The 15,369-nt window shown below is 40.6% G+C and overlaps 1 protein-coding gene and 1 pseudogene across 2 annotated transcripts in view; one reads left to right on the top strand and one right to left on the bottom strand.

Moving 5' to 3' along the window:
- Positions 1-15,369, top strand: part of RERE (arginine-glutamic acid dipeptide repeats) — a 470,948-nt gene that overhangs the window by 67,201 nt on the left and 388,378 nt on the right. The gene's annotated exons all lie outside the window — the stretch shown is intronic.
- Positions 3,184-4,032, bottom strand: LOC112620123 (annotated as a pseudogene).

Genomic DNA, 15,369 nt, shown 5'->3' with positions numbered 1-15,369 from the left:
AACATATTCTCTCAGGGATTTCAACCTTTACGAGACATCATGATGTGCAATAATACCTTGATTAAATATATTCAGCAACTCCTTAATAAAAACATCAAGTTGGGTGAAGGTAGCGTCTGCTTTGTAAAGCCACAATTAGAGGTATATGATTATGTTCAGTTTTGACATATTTATTCTGAAAAAGCATGGAAAAAAACTGGCCCATTTGCACAGACAAATTGCCCTGTGCATTATGCATGAGGACCCAGTAGAGTTAAAGATTTGCCAGCCTTTGAATATGGGACCTACATACAGTGGAGCCAAATTTTTAATGCTGGGTCTTTCAAATGTGTGTCCCTTACATACTTTGGGTCTTATTTCGCAGCCAGAGAATCAAGAGGTATGCTTTTTCATGGTATAAGTAATTTATCCCAGGTATTTATAAGTGTAGCAGTATGTGTTTGGCTTATTTATTTGAAAGAAATTGAACACCAGAATTTAATAATTAAGGATTTATTAGTTAAAACTGAGTGTTATAATGAGCCAGATGCTGCTGCATTGAAACAGCCATTTTCATTAGCATTTTTAAATAGAAGAGAATTGAATTTAAATTTGTAGTGTCTTGACTTTGATGAGTTGACATTTTAAAATCTATCAAATAGAAGACAAACTTCTTTTAATTTCAATGAAAGACAACACTCACACTGAAATATCAAAATAGGTAAGTGAATAAAAACCTACCTTAAAAATCTGAATTTCTTGTTTTGAATACTATAAAATAACATTAACTTAAAATGCTTGTGAAAAGAAATGACTATAAAAATGTGTGGAATATAAAAAATTAATTTTACCTATGACTGAAAAAGGTATGGATCACTCAAATGGAAGAGTCATTGGTGAATAAGAATGGGGAAGTGTGTTTATATTGTTTATTCCCTCCTTTTATCGCAGGGAAGCATTTTTAATAATAGCTTGGGTGGTTTGATGAAACATCCGAAGGAAACTCCCAGGAGAGGAAGATTATACTGGAGAGAGATCTCTCTATGAATCATTTACGCTAACCTCTTGCTGAAGCACAGCTTGCATTTTTAATGAAGGATGATTGCATTTCATAAACAGACCTTTAAAAATTAAAATAATATTGATCCTTCCTCATTTAGGCCTATTAAAATAACATGCTATACATTTCTTTCTAATAGCTCAGGACAGATTCTTATTATTGTTTTAAAACAACACACAATTTAATAATGTCTAATCAAAAGTTTCTTTAAATAGGACTTTGATTAAAATATTTCTGGAAAAATTTTCTTCGTAATGTAATATCTACGAAAACAAAATTTAAAAATTATGAAATGGTTTAAAGTTTGGCACTCCAAATTATTTCCAACACAAACTATCTCTGGTAAGTTTCCTTTAATTTCTTTTGATCATAACAGTTTCTTACAAGGCAATAGCTTCATTTCTTGAAACATCTACTGTAGCATAAGGAAAAAGAGACTCACAAGGTTTTAAGAAACCTTGCTTTTACAAACTACAGCCTTATGCTGAGTACAAGTTACATTATCTCTCACTTTGTTAGTGTTCTTACTTTTAAAATATGTCCCTCAATGAGATAAAGATTAAGATGAAACTTGAACTTTTATCATTTTCAGAAGCTCTTCTCTGAACCCGAATTTCTCTTGTAAGGATTATAGGAATAACGTAGTTTAATGCCTTCCGTATCTCTTATAACTACTAGATGATACTGGGAGTATTTTTTTTCTTTTTTTAAATGAAAATGTTCCTAAGCTATGCTTTAGTACAAGAATATGAAACTGCAAAGGAAGTGTTTCTTTTATGCCGAAGGATTAGAAATAAAAAGCAAAGTCAAAATTCATCATCGTATGACCGCCTTCTGGGCGATAGTCAATTTTTTTTTCTTTTTTTTTTTTTTTTCCCATTTGAAGAGTAGCAGTATGTAGTGTATAAGAACACAGACACGCAAGGCAAATCCTGTCCCTGCTACTTCACTGGCAGGTTACTTAGCCTCTGTATCTTTTTGCTGTCTGTAAAATGGGGATAATAGTGGCCCTTGAATGGCTGTTGTGAAGGTTAAATGGGTTATTCTAGATTAGTGTCTGCCGTATACATTAAGAGCTGTGTTAAGGTTTAACTATTATTATATTGAATTGATCTTTATTTTTTGCAATCTTAAAACAGTTATTTGGGGACAGTTCCCGTACTACAGTCAAGTGCTGAAAATTCTGTTATGACTTCTTAGAATCAAATATTTTTCCATATTTACTTTATTGTTGTTTCTTTAGTGCCTTGCATATGTAACTAGATGATAATGTTTTTTTTTTTTTTTTTTTTTGAGACGGAGTCTCACTGTGTCTCCCAGGCTGGAGTGCAGTGGCGCGATCTCGGCTCACTGCAAGCTCCGCCCCCCGGGTTCACGCCATTCGCGATCTCGGCTCACTGCAAGCTCCGCCCCCCGGGTTCACGCCATTCTCCCGCCTCAGCCTCCCAAGTAGCTGGGACTACAGGCGCCCGCTACCGCGCCCGGCTAGTTTTTTGTATTTTTAGTAGAGACGGGGTTTCACCATGTTAGCCAGGATAGTCTCGATCTCCTGACCTTGTGATCCACCCGCCTCGGCCTCCCAAAGTGCTGGGATTACAGGCTTGAGCCACCGCGCCCGGCCTGTTTTTTTTTTTTAAGTGAAAGGGATTCTGAACTAAAGATTTGGTATGAGAAAGAAGATAAAACTGCAAAGGAAGGGCTTCTCTGAGGAAGTCTGTGTGGAGTTAACACTGGGTCTCTATTTAGCTTCCTAGTTGCTATAGGAATAAGCACAGTATTTTGGACTTTTCAGAATAATAAGCCATGCATGTTCTGCGTGTTCTTTCACCTGTCAGTGCAGAGAGGATCATCGAGCAAAACTAACTGGGTAGCATAAGTTTGACTTTGGTATAGTTTAGGAACTCTGGAAGAAATGGAATTTGCTCCCTTCCACCCTCCTCTTAAATTCTTCCATCAGAGAGGTTTTCCCATAGGTGCCAGGTACTAAAAACATGTTTCCTATAAGAATATTGCCTTTGTTACTATAGATTGCTATTTATTTGGAGATATTAGACTCATAGGGTGTAGTAAGGAGCAAATGAGACACTAGATGCAAAGTACTTGGCATAATCCTTGGCATGTCCTAAGTGTTTTTTCCTGTAGCAGGGCTGGCAGAGGTACGGTTGGTGGATGTTTGTAAATGGGGGCTGCTTGAATGAGTATGTTTCAGAGTTACTGAGAGATTGTCATGATGGGCAACAGAACACTACCTATTTTGGAAAGTGTGCTCAGATGTTTCAAGCACTTTGGAGCAGCTTATATTGTAGATACTCAAGGTTTTCTTCATTCCGCCTCGTGGAGAAGATAATTTGAAGGGCCACAGGAAGTTATTGGCTTCTTTGAAGCATTTGCCAGTAGTATAGATCTCATGAATCAGATCCTCCATGCAGATGATGCCATATTTACCAAGAGATGGAACAATCAAAGCGTTATCTGTCAAAGCAATTTGCTTATTGATTTTGCCATAACCACGCCTGTAGATTAGTTCCTTTACTGACTTCAGATTTGGGTTCCCCCATGTAATATACAATTCTGCAGTCCTCAGCGTGTTAACTGAAGCCTTGTTGAGCTTCACAAATGTTCCATTGAAGATTTGACAAAGGCAAAGAAGCTGCAACACCTTTCGGACCTCTGGGCTCACACCACTGATACCTCTGATCCTGATAACAAAGGCCAATTTGGGTTCTGCAGGTACATATAAGTTGCCAGCTTTTCTTGCCATCCTTGCCATTCGAATTTCAGTTCTGTACATCTGCCTATATTCCTTGTGATAGTGCTTTGCTTTTTCATAGATAAGCTTCCTCCTTGCCTTTCAAAGCATGTTTTGGGTGAACTTCTTTCTTAGGCGCTTGATCTTCAGTTCTGTGAAATTCTTTTGCTTTTTCTTAAGGGTTTCTGGCACAGCAGGAACCACCTTCTTCTCTTCTATACGCTCCGTGTTTCCAGCCAGAAAAAGAGGCTCTGGTTTTTAAAAGACTACTGGGTTTGTGACACTCACAGATGTTGAATGAGGCAGAATGGTTTCTACATGTAGCACTTTACCACCCAGGTCTTAGCCCTCATCTTCTGTTACCTTGACTATTGCAGCATTCATTTATTCAACACATTGACTACTGACTATGTGCCAGGCATGGTTCTAGAAGTAACAGCCTCCTAATTCCTCTCCAGTCTTCCACTTTCATCACTGTGTAATCCGTTCTTTTTTTTTTTTTTTTTTTTTTTTTGAGACAGAGTCTTGCTGTGTCGCCCAGGCTGGAGTACAGTGGCATAATGTTGGCCCACTGTAACCTCGGCCTCTTGTGTTCAAGCTATTCTCCTGCCTCAGCCTCCTGAGTTGCTGGTGTTGCAGGTGCCCACCACCACGCCTGGCTAATTTTTGTATTTTTAGTAGAGATGAGGTTTCGCTCTGTACAGGTGCCTGCCACCATGCCTGGTTAATTTTTGTAATTTTAGTAGAGATGAGGTTTCGCTGTGTTGGCTGGCTTGGTCTCAAACTCCTGATCTCAAGTTACCCACCTGCCTTGGCCTCCCAAAGTGCTGAGATTACCGGTGTGAGCCACTGCGCCTGACCTGTAGTTCATTCTTTACACAGAGTTGGAGGAGTGGGATTGCTTTTTCAGAAACGTAGATCACCTCATTCTCTTACTTAAAACCCTTCAGATTCTCATTCTGCTGAGAATAAAATACAGATTTTTTCTTCCTATGGCTGTGTGCCAGCATAGCTGACACTTCTGAGTCTCTGATATAACTGTGACCACTCTCCACTTGCTCCCTTAGCGTCAGTCACAGTGGCCTCCTGTCCTTTCTGTTGTTTTAGGGACTAACAAGCTAACTCTCACTGAGGTGTATTGCATTCATCATAATTGCCTCAATGTGGTTCCATCAGGTTTTTTCTTTGTTTGCTTCATTTTATAATTTAGATCTCATTTCAATATTATTCCTTAGGGAGGCTCTCCTTGGCTTCCAGTCTAAAGTAGCGCATTACTCTACATCACCTTATCCTTTTTTTTTTCTCAGAGTAAAAAATTGTGTTCTTTTGCTTTTTACTTATGTATTATTTGATGCCTTTCTTGTGAAATTATCTACAATTAAATTCCCAGTGGCAGGAATAATTCTCAGAATATAATAAACTCCCAAGAAATATTTTAAAAATGAATGAATAAGCTCACAGTGATCTCCTTCATATATCTCTGTTGGAGTCTACCATCATAGTGAAGTTGTTAGTATGAGGTGGTTAGGAGCGCTGGCACTGCTTACTAGATTGGGGGACCTTGGGCATGTTACTTAACTCCTCCAGCTCTTCAATTCCTTATCCAAAAATTGTGATAACAATAATAATTATACCCACTTCATGGAGTGGTTTTGATTATTAAAGGAACAGATAAGTAAGTACTTGTAAAGCAAGTAAAACAGTACCTGGCTCACAGCTTACCGAGATCTTGATAAATGTTAGCCATTATTATTACCATCATCGCTGTCCCCCATGCCTATGAAATGCCAGAATAGAGACCTACTTACTTAATTAGATCCTCTTTTTAAAATATGTATCTTCTGATACCTCATTATGAAACAAGACCTATTTGGGCCTTTTAGGAATGGAAGTTTTGATTGGATAAGAAAAGAAAGGAGTAATATAGGAAGGTGGGACTAAGTCTGATGAGGTCCTTGAAATGCTTAAAGTCCACACCTTTGGGGTTGGGAAGAAAGACAAAAGGAGAAATTGAGCAATCACCAGGTTTTTCATACTTGCCAATGTTAATGAGAATGTTGAAGTTGGGATGCTACCAAAATTTGCTTGGTAAGTTGCTCATCCTGGAATTAATGCATGCATACTGATGAAGAAAGCTCTTGACACTTTTGGTTCTGTTCCCATAATCTGTAGGGTTCCTAACCATATACTTGGGTTGGAGCACAAAGCTTGTGTTTGGAACTGAAGAGAGTATCTGATGATAGCATGGAGAATGGATGGAAGGGGAGGGCTGTACAAGATACAGCAACATAACCTGTGGGACTATTGTGGTAACTGAGTTTAGAGATGGGGAAGCTCTGAACTAAGGTAGTGATGGTGTGAGAGTGAATGAGAGAGGGTATCTGGCGTGGGGCTGAGAGAAGAGTCTAAGATAATTCCCAGGTTTCTGACTTAAGTGACTGTGGATGAGTTAGAATCCCACGTTTGAGTCTCAGCTCCACTATTTACCAGCATAATAACTTTTGGCAAGTTACTTCATTTTTCTAAGCTTAGTTTCATTACCTGTAAAATGGTAGAGGTAAATAAGGGTGTTTCTCTCTCCGAATTGTCTTGAACTTTAGATGAAATTATGTGTAGTTGTATATAACTACTTAAGTAATATAGAAAGTTATGGCCGGGAGTGGTGGCTCACGCTTGTAATCCCAGCAGTTGGGGAGGTTGAGGTGGGCGGATCACTTGAGGTCAGGAGTTTGAGACCAGCCTAGCCAACATGGTGAAACCCCATCTCTACTAAAATAAATACAAAAATTAACTGGGTGTGGTGGCATACACCTGTAATCCTAGCTACTCGGGAGGCTGAGGCAGGAGAATTGCTTGAAACCAGGAGGCGGAGTTCTCGGCAGTGAGCTGACATTGTGCCATTGCACTCCAGCCTGGGCGACACAGCGAAGCTCTGTCTCAGATATACCTCCTCTCTTATTATCTTTAGTAACAACTAGGACAGGAAATAACATCAATGAGATAAACAGATAAGAGAGTAAGGGAGGATTAGGTTTTGGGGGTAAAATGTATATGGGATATTTAGAGAATTCCAGTTCACTGCATATGGGTTTAAGTTTAAGAAGATAGTTCTGTAACTAGATAAGGTAATAATTAGAGTGTCTTAAATATAGTAGATACTCAGTAAATCAAGTATGAATATCATGTGTTGATTTATCTGTCTTTCCAAAGTTGTAGTTGGTAGCAAAAAAAAAATCAGGATGTTTAAAAAAAATCGGATAAAACCTTCTTTGAGCCTTCCTCACTTCTGGCCTGGTTACCCTAGCAGGTTCTTTTTTTCTTTTTTTTTCTTTTTTTTTTTTTTTTTTGGGAGAAAGTCTCGCTCTGTCGCTCAGGCAGGAGTGCAGTGGCGTCATCTCGGCTCACTGCAAGCTCCGCCTTCTGGGTTCACACCATTCTCCTGCCTCAGCCTCCTGAGTAGCTGGGACTACAGGCGCCCACCACCATGCCTGGCTAATTTTTTGTATTTTTAGTAGAGATGGAGTTTCACCAAGTGTTAGCCAGAATGGTCTGTATTTCCTGACCTCACAGTCCTCTTGCCTGTGCCTCCCAAAGTGCTGGGATTACAGGCGTGAGCCACTGCGCCTGCTCCCTAGCAGGTTCTTAACGGGTCTTGTTCTCCCTGCCCACCTCCCACTTCCACACCCACCCCCATGCCAGTTGTTTTCACAACACAGCAAGCCTAAAGATCCTTTTAAAAGTTAAGTCAGGGCTGGGCGCGGTGGCTCATGCCTGTAATCCTAGCACTTTGGCAGGCTGAGGCAGGCGGAGGTGGATCACGAGGTCAGGAGATTGAGACCATCCTGGCTAACACCGTGAAACCCCGTCTCTACTACAAATACAAAAAATTAGCCGAGTGTGGTGGTGGGCACCTGTAGTCCCATCTACTTGGGAGACTGAGGCAGGAGAACGGCATGAACCTGGGAGGCGGAGCTTGCAGTGAGCCGAGATTGTGCCACTGCACTCCAGCCTGGGCAACAGAGTGAGACTCCATCTCAATAAAACAAAAAACAAAAAAGAAAGTTAAGTCAGATCCTGTCCCTCTTCTGCTTGGGACTTTGCAGTGGCTTGACCTTTCACAATGCCATCTTGGGGGTGTCTGTCTCTGTCTCTGTCTTTCTCCTGCTCCCTCTGTCTCTCTCTCACTTCCCCTCATCTCCCTTCTCTCCTCCTCCCTCCCGTCTGCCCTCCTTCTCTCTCCCACCCTCCCCATCACCCCTCCCCTGTCTGCCCTCCTTCTTTCTCACTGCCCCCCGACCCCGATACACACCCCCACACTTGCTTGCTGCAGCCACACAGGCCTTCTTGCTGTTTCTCTTATCTGCCAGGTGTCCTCTTGTAGCTGTTAATTTGGCCCTGAGTACAATTAATTATAATGTAAGTCAGACCACAATCACGACTTGTATGTCAGTATAGTCTCTGACTTACGATGCTTTGACTTAGAATTTTTTAACTTTATGATGGTGCAAAAATGATACACAGTCAATAGAAACCATACTTTGAGTACCATATAACCATTTCGTGTTTTACTTTCCGTATTCAATAAGTTACATGAGATACTCAAGTTTATTATAAAATAGGCTTTGTATTAGATGATTTTGCCCAATTGTAGATTAATGTAAGTGTTGCGAGCAAATATCATGCAGGATAGGCCAAGCTGTGATGTTTGGTAAAGTAAGTGTATTAAATTATTAAATGCATTTTCAACTTAGAGTATTTTCAGCTTTTTCAGTGGGTTTATCAGACTTTCCTCATGTTACAGCGAAGATGGCTGTCTGTAGCTCTAGGCCTCATCCCTGTTGCTAGCGGATCCAGCAAAAAGAGATCCTTTTTTTTTCCTTCTTCTTCTTCTGGTGGTTCTAGGAGAAGTTTTGGGGAGGGTTCTCAGTGGTTCTTCCTGAGACACGGGCCCATTCTTGAACAAGTCATGGTGGCCAGGAGGATTTAGTATGGTGAGCAACCCTGGATCCACCCAAACTACATGTTATTAGGTCCCCATATGAAGTGGTAGTTTCCTAGAATAAAGTGGGTGAGGAGGGTGCTTTGTTAAACAGACAAAAGCTATCATCAGACTATGATTTCCATTAACATAGATACAATCTCTTTGAACAGAGATATAAACAGAGTACTTTGGCAGTACCCTGAAGGCAACAAATAATTCTGATTGTAAGGATCAAAGAAATTTTCACAGAGGTTACATTTAAACTGGACCCTTTCAAAAGAGATGGGCTCTTGCTCAGTAGCCCAGGCTGCAATGCAGGATCATGGCTCACTGCAGGCTCAACTTCCTGGGTTCAAGCAATCCTGCCTCAGCCTCTCGAGTAGCTGGGACCACAGGCATGTGCTACCATGCTTGGCTAATTTTTAATTTTTTTTTTTTTGTAAAGATGAGCTCTCCTTGTGTTGCCTAGGCTGGTCTTGAATTCCTGGGCTCAAGCGATTCTCCTGCCACAGCCTCCCAAAGTGCTAGTATTACAGGTGTGAGCCACCGTTCATGGCCAGTAAGAAAGATGTTTTAAAACAGAAAAGAAAGGGAATATATGTTAGGGGGTGGAAAAGTATGTATGCCAAGACATGGAGGGTTGGAGCATGGAGGAGAAGGGGCTGAGGCCAGAGGTCCAATCCATATATTAGAGTATTAAGGAGTTTAGACTTCATTCAGTGAACGATGGAATCCTGTAGAAGTTTTAAGCAGGAGTATAATCTCATCACACCTCTTTTTGCAGTAGTTTAGCCAGGCGATCATGACAGCTGAACCTAGGCCAAGGGTAGTCTGGAATGGAATGGGACAGATTGAAAACCATTTGGGAGATAGAAATGAAATTATAATAGCTGGACATGCCAAGTGTCAGTGGTTGAGAAAAACATAACCATGTGTTTTAGTCTGTCTTTGCACTGCTATAAAGAAATACCTGAGCCTGTTTAATTTATAAAGGAAAGAGGTTTAATTGACTCACAATTCTATGTAGCTGGAGAGGCCTCAGGAATCTTACAGTCATGGCAAAAGGCAAAGCAGGCACCTTCCCAAGGCGGTAGGAGGGAGTGAGGAGCGAAGTGGGAAGAGCCACTTACAAATCCCTCAGATCTCCTGAGCACTCAACATCTCCATAACATCGTGGGGCAAATGGCCCCATGGTCCAATCACCCCCTGCCAAGTCTCTTTCTAGACACATGGGGATTATGGGGATTACAGTTCAAGATGAGACTTGGGTGGGGGCACATCCAAACCATATCACCATGAAAGTCACTAGAATACGCTAGGGTGAAGTGGTGGAGGAGTGGTTTATACCTGAGAGTTTCTATTCATGGACTCACTTGACTGGAGGTGGGATAAACTGCATCCACAGCGCCATGCATGTCATGGGAAAATCAAATTGTCCTAATATGTGATTTCTGTTTTCTTGGGTCTAGGTGATTTTGAAGTTTTCCATTTTAGACTATGGGCATTTGTCTCCATTATCCTGTACATACTATTTATTTCATCTCAGTTGATTTAAGAAGTCTTTCTGTATGGAGAACATATATTTTATTTCTTTTGTCTCTTACCACAAAATGCAGTGTGGAACTTTGTACATTTTAGCTTACTGACTTTTGTTAACTGATCAACACCTCTATTTCTGTTTTCTTATTTTATCACTAAAATTTGAAGGTGATCTCTTTTAGACCATATTATGCTATTTAGATCATTTAGCTATTTAGATCAGTTCTGTCTTACCTATTGTTTTAATGGCCAGATGGCACACTGGATGGTATACTTTTTCTATCAGAATTACCTGATTGAGAATGTACCCATCAGTTCTTTTGCTGTGTATGTTTTAGATAGTAGACATGTTTAAGAATGCAGCTAATATAGTGTTTGTGAAGAGTTGTAGTATTAGAGGACGTGTATGTGGAGAAACAAAGGTGAAACGGAATTCTTCCTGTGGTTAATGTGACCTTCATAATGTTTGAGTGGTGTGGTGTAACATCGTTACTACCCACATATGAAACTTAAGCAGTTTACATTTTCTACATCAGGGTTTTTTCCATTGCTTTAGCAGGACATAGAATTCCTTGCTTTTTGTTAAAATGTATGGGAGCACTCAGGGGCAGCCTTAATGATTTTTGGGTATAGTTGGAATAACAATTTCATTTTGAAAAGTCCTTTGGGCTTTAAGTTAAATGAAAGGGAATCATCTCTTAAATGTATGTCCACTCCCACTTGGAGAGCTTTTCATTTCACAGCATCAGTATTAAGATTAATTTCCGGGACTGTCTATTTTCTTTCATTCAGTCACTATTTATTGAGCACTTACTGTGCTTCAGCACACAGTTCTAAGTGCTGAGGAAGCAACAGTGAGTGAAACGAACCCAAATATTCCTTAATTCATGGAGAAAATATTCTAGTGGGAGAAAACAGACAGTAATATACAAATAAGTAAAGATTTAATGGTGAAAAGTGCTGTGGAGAAAAACCAAGCAGGCACAGGGGAAATGGCAAGCTGAGATTTGGCTGAGGGAGTAAGTGGTCGTGGTGGGCTTAAAGAACGATTGGGGAAAGCTGACATTTTAGCAGATAAGTGAGGGACTGAGCCCTGTAGAAGTAAAGGAAAAGATCAGTCTTGGTAGAGAGAATATCCCCGAGGCCCTTGTTAAGTTTCATTTTATTGACAAGATTTTCTTGATTAGACTATGCATGTCTATACATGTTATAGAAGATGAAATATACATCAGTTGGAATAAAAATAGTTTAAATATGGCCAAGAGTGGCCAGGTACGGTGGTTCACGCCTATAATCCCAGCACTTTGGGAGGCCAGAGATTCCTTGAGGCCAGGAGTTTGGGACCAGCCTGGCAAACATGGCAAAATCCTGTCTTTACTTTAAAAAAAAAAAAAAAATTACAAAAATTAGCCTGGTGTGGTGGTGTACGCCTGTAGTCCCGGCTACTTGGGAGGTTGAGGTGGGAGGATTGCTTGAGCCTGGGAGGTGGTGGTTTCAGTAAGCCCAAATTCTGCCACCGCACTCCAGCCTGGATGACAGAGTGAGACCTTGTCTCAAAAAAAATAGGACTACCGGCACGCACCACTGCATCTGGCTAATTTTTAAAATTTTTTGTAGAGACGGGGTCTTGCCTTGTTGCCCAGGTTGTTCTCAAACTCCTGGCCTCAAGCAGTCCTCCCACATTAGCCTCCCAAAGTGCTGGGATTATAGGTGTGAGCCACTGTGCCCAGCTTGAATAAACGGCATACTTACTATGTCTTTTTTAAACAAGTGTGTAATAAACTCACACACTTTTAAGTAAGATCATACAGTTGTCCACAATGTATCTCGAGGATTAAACAATTACTGAGTTGCTGAAATAATGTCTGTCTGTATCCTAAGTTTGTTTCCCCCTTTAGACTGTGAGAATGATATAAATAAACAATAACAACAAAAGAGTCACCTTTTTTTTTTTTTTTTGGAGACAGGATCTCACTCTGTCACCCAGGCTGGAATGTAGTGGCATGATCACAGCTCACTGCAGCCTCAACCTCCCAGGTTCAGGTGATCCTCCCACCTCAGCCCTTCGAGTAGCTGGGACTACAGGGATACCGCATCACACCTGGCTAATTTTTAACCATCATGTCTGGCTAATTTTAGCCATCATGCCTGGCTAATTTTTGTATGTTTTGTAGAGACAGGGTTTTGCCATGTTGCCCAGGCTGGTCTTGAACTCCTGGGCTCAAGTGATCTACCTGCCTTGGCCTCCCAAAGTGCTGGGATTGCAGGTGTGAGCCAGCGCCCCTGGTGGTTGTACTTTGTATATTTTAGTGCTTTGGCTTGTGTGAGTTCTACCAGTCCTGAATATATTTCCCCTAGCCATTGAGTGGATGATATTGCTACTTACTATTGCAGATTTGGCTAAGTTTCCTCCCAGAGTGGCAAAGTAACTTTTTTTTTTTTTTTTTTTTGGAGACAGAATCTCGCTCTGTCGCCCAGGCTGGGGTGCAGTGGCCGGATCTGAGCTCACTGCAGGCTCCGCCTCCCGGGTTCATGCCATTCTCCTGCCTCAGCCTCCCGAGTAGCTGGGACTACAGGCGCCCGCCACCTCGCCCGGCTAGTTTTTTGTATTTTTTTAGTAGAGACGGGGTTTCACCATGTTAGCCAGGATGGTCTCGATCTCCTGACCTCGTGATCCGCCCGTCTCGGCCTCCCAAAGTGCTGGGATTACAGGTTTGAGCCACCGCGCCCAGCCGCAAAGTAACTTTATATACCAATTCAGCTCTACAGTCTGCTCCATAAATCCCTGAGCAAATTCCTGGAGTTAGCCAGAGAGATACTCCCTTTGGGAGTGTCAGAGAGGACCTAGTTTTTATTTCATATGGGTCAGAGTGCTTTAGAAGACTGTTTGCATTGCATAATGATTCTAGAACTGTGATTGGGTAAACAAGTTACTGAAAACAAATAGGATGTATTGATTTTCTACTGTAGAAGCATGGTGTGCTATGGAATGTCATGTTGTAATATTTGATTTTCATTATTGGGTGTAAATAAACAGAATCCTTTGATATATACGTACTACACTGGGATGGCACGGTTCACCTTGAAAACTAACAGTCTTTTTCCTCATCTGCATACAGTATACTGAAATCATACAAATTTATAATTGCCAGCTGGTTGAATTAGTTTTTTTTCTTTTGAGGAATAGACTTGATATTTTACTTTATCTTAATTGTTAGGCATGAGACAAAGGCATTGTCTCCTTATCCTTAGAGTTACATATGTGTAATAATTTTATTGCATGTATACTGATCAACATATCAGATACAATGTCAAAGCCAAAATTTTCTCCTTTTACGTTGTTATTCACTTCATAAAATGTTTCCCCTTGTATTAGTCTGTTCTCGCTGCTATAAAGAACTAAGACTGGGTAATTTATAAAGGAAATAGATTTAATTGACTCACAGTTTCACACTGCTGGGGAGGCCCCAGGAAACTTACAATCATGGCGGAAGGTGAAGGGAAAGCAAGGCATCTTCTTCACAGGGTGGCAGGACAGAGTGAGTGCTGAGCGAAGTGGGGAAAAGCCCCTTATAAAACCATCAGACCTAGGCCGGGCGCGGTGGCTCAAGCCTGTAATCCCAGCACTTTGGGAGGCCGAGGCGGGTGGATCACGAGGTCAGGAGATCGAGACTATCCTGGCTAACATGGTGAAACCCCGTCTCTACTAAAAATACAAAAAAACTAGCCGGGCATGGTGGCAGGCGCCTGTAGTCCCAGCTACTTGGGAGGCTGAGGTGGGAGAATGGCGTGAACCCGGGAGGCAGAGCTTGCAGTGAGCCGAGATCATGCCACTGCACTCCAGCCTGGGAGCACAGCGAGACTCCGTCTCAAAAAAAAAAAAAAACAAAAAAAAAAACCCATCAGACCTTATGAGAACTCACTCACCATCACGAGAACAGCATGGAAGAAATTGGCTCCACGATTCAGTTACCTCCACCTGGTCTCTCTCTTGACATGTGGGGATAATGAGGATTATGGGGTTTATAATTCAAGATGAGATTTGGGTGGGGACAAACGCCTAACCATGTCACTCCCCTTCATTCAACATTCATCAACTGAGCTGATATTGAGTGTCTGCTTTGTTCTAGACATCTTGCTAACTCTTTGGGATTCAGTGATTAAGAAATTTTTCTTGCCTTCATAGAGGTAAAAGTATGAATGATGAGAGTTAGTTAATAAGGAATTATGGTCATGTGCTGTGTAAAGAAATTTTGGGCAATCGTGGACCACACCACATATATGACATTGGTTCCATAAGATTATAAAGGAGGTGAAAATTTCCTATTGCTTAGTTACATTGTATGTGGTATAAGGTTGTAGCCCAGTATATTACTCGTGTGTGTGTGGTGATGCTGGTGTAAGCAGACCTAATATGCTGCCAGTTATATAAAAGTATACCACATTCAATCATGGACAGTACATAATACTTGATAGTGATTATAAATGATTGTTTTACTGGTTTATGTATTTACTACAGTGTACTTTTTATCATTATTTTAGAGTGTACGTCCTCTACTTACATATAAAATAATTAACTGCAAAATAGCCTCCAGCTATTCTGGAAGAGGTATTCCAGAAGAAGGCATTGTTGTTACAGGAGATGACAGCTCCATGTGTGTCATTGCCCCTGGAGACCTTCCGTTGGTCCAAGATATGGAGGTGCAAGAGCAATATTGATGATCCTGACCCTGTGTATGCCTAGACTAATGTGTGTGTTTGTGTTAGTTTTCAACAGAAACATTAAAAAGTTAAAAAATTTAACAATAGAATAAAGCTTATAGAATAAGATTATAAAAATAAAAATAAAATGTCTTTGTAGAACTGCATGGTGTATTCATGTTGTGTTTTAAGCTCAGTTATTAGGAGTCAAAAAGTTTTAAAAATGGTTTATAAAGTAAAAAAGTTACAGTAAACTAAGGCTGATTTATTATTGAAGAAAGAATAATATTTAAAAGATGAATTTAGTGTAACCTAAGCACAGTGTTTTTTTTTTTTTTTTTTTTTTTTTTTTTTTTTGGG

Source organism: Theropithecus gelada, chromosome 1 (assembly GCF_003255815.1).
Source record: "Theropithecus gelada isolate Dixy chromosome 1, Tgel_1.0, whole genome shotgun sequence".
Classification (NCBI taxonomy): domain Eukaryota; kingdom Metazoa; phylum Chordata; class Mammalia; order Primates; family Cercopithecidae; genus Theropithecus; species Theropithecus gelada.
The sequence above is the reverse complement of the archived record's forward strand: the minus strand, read 5'-3'. Positions and strand labels throughout refer to the sequence as shown.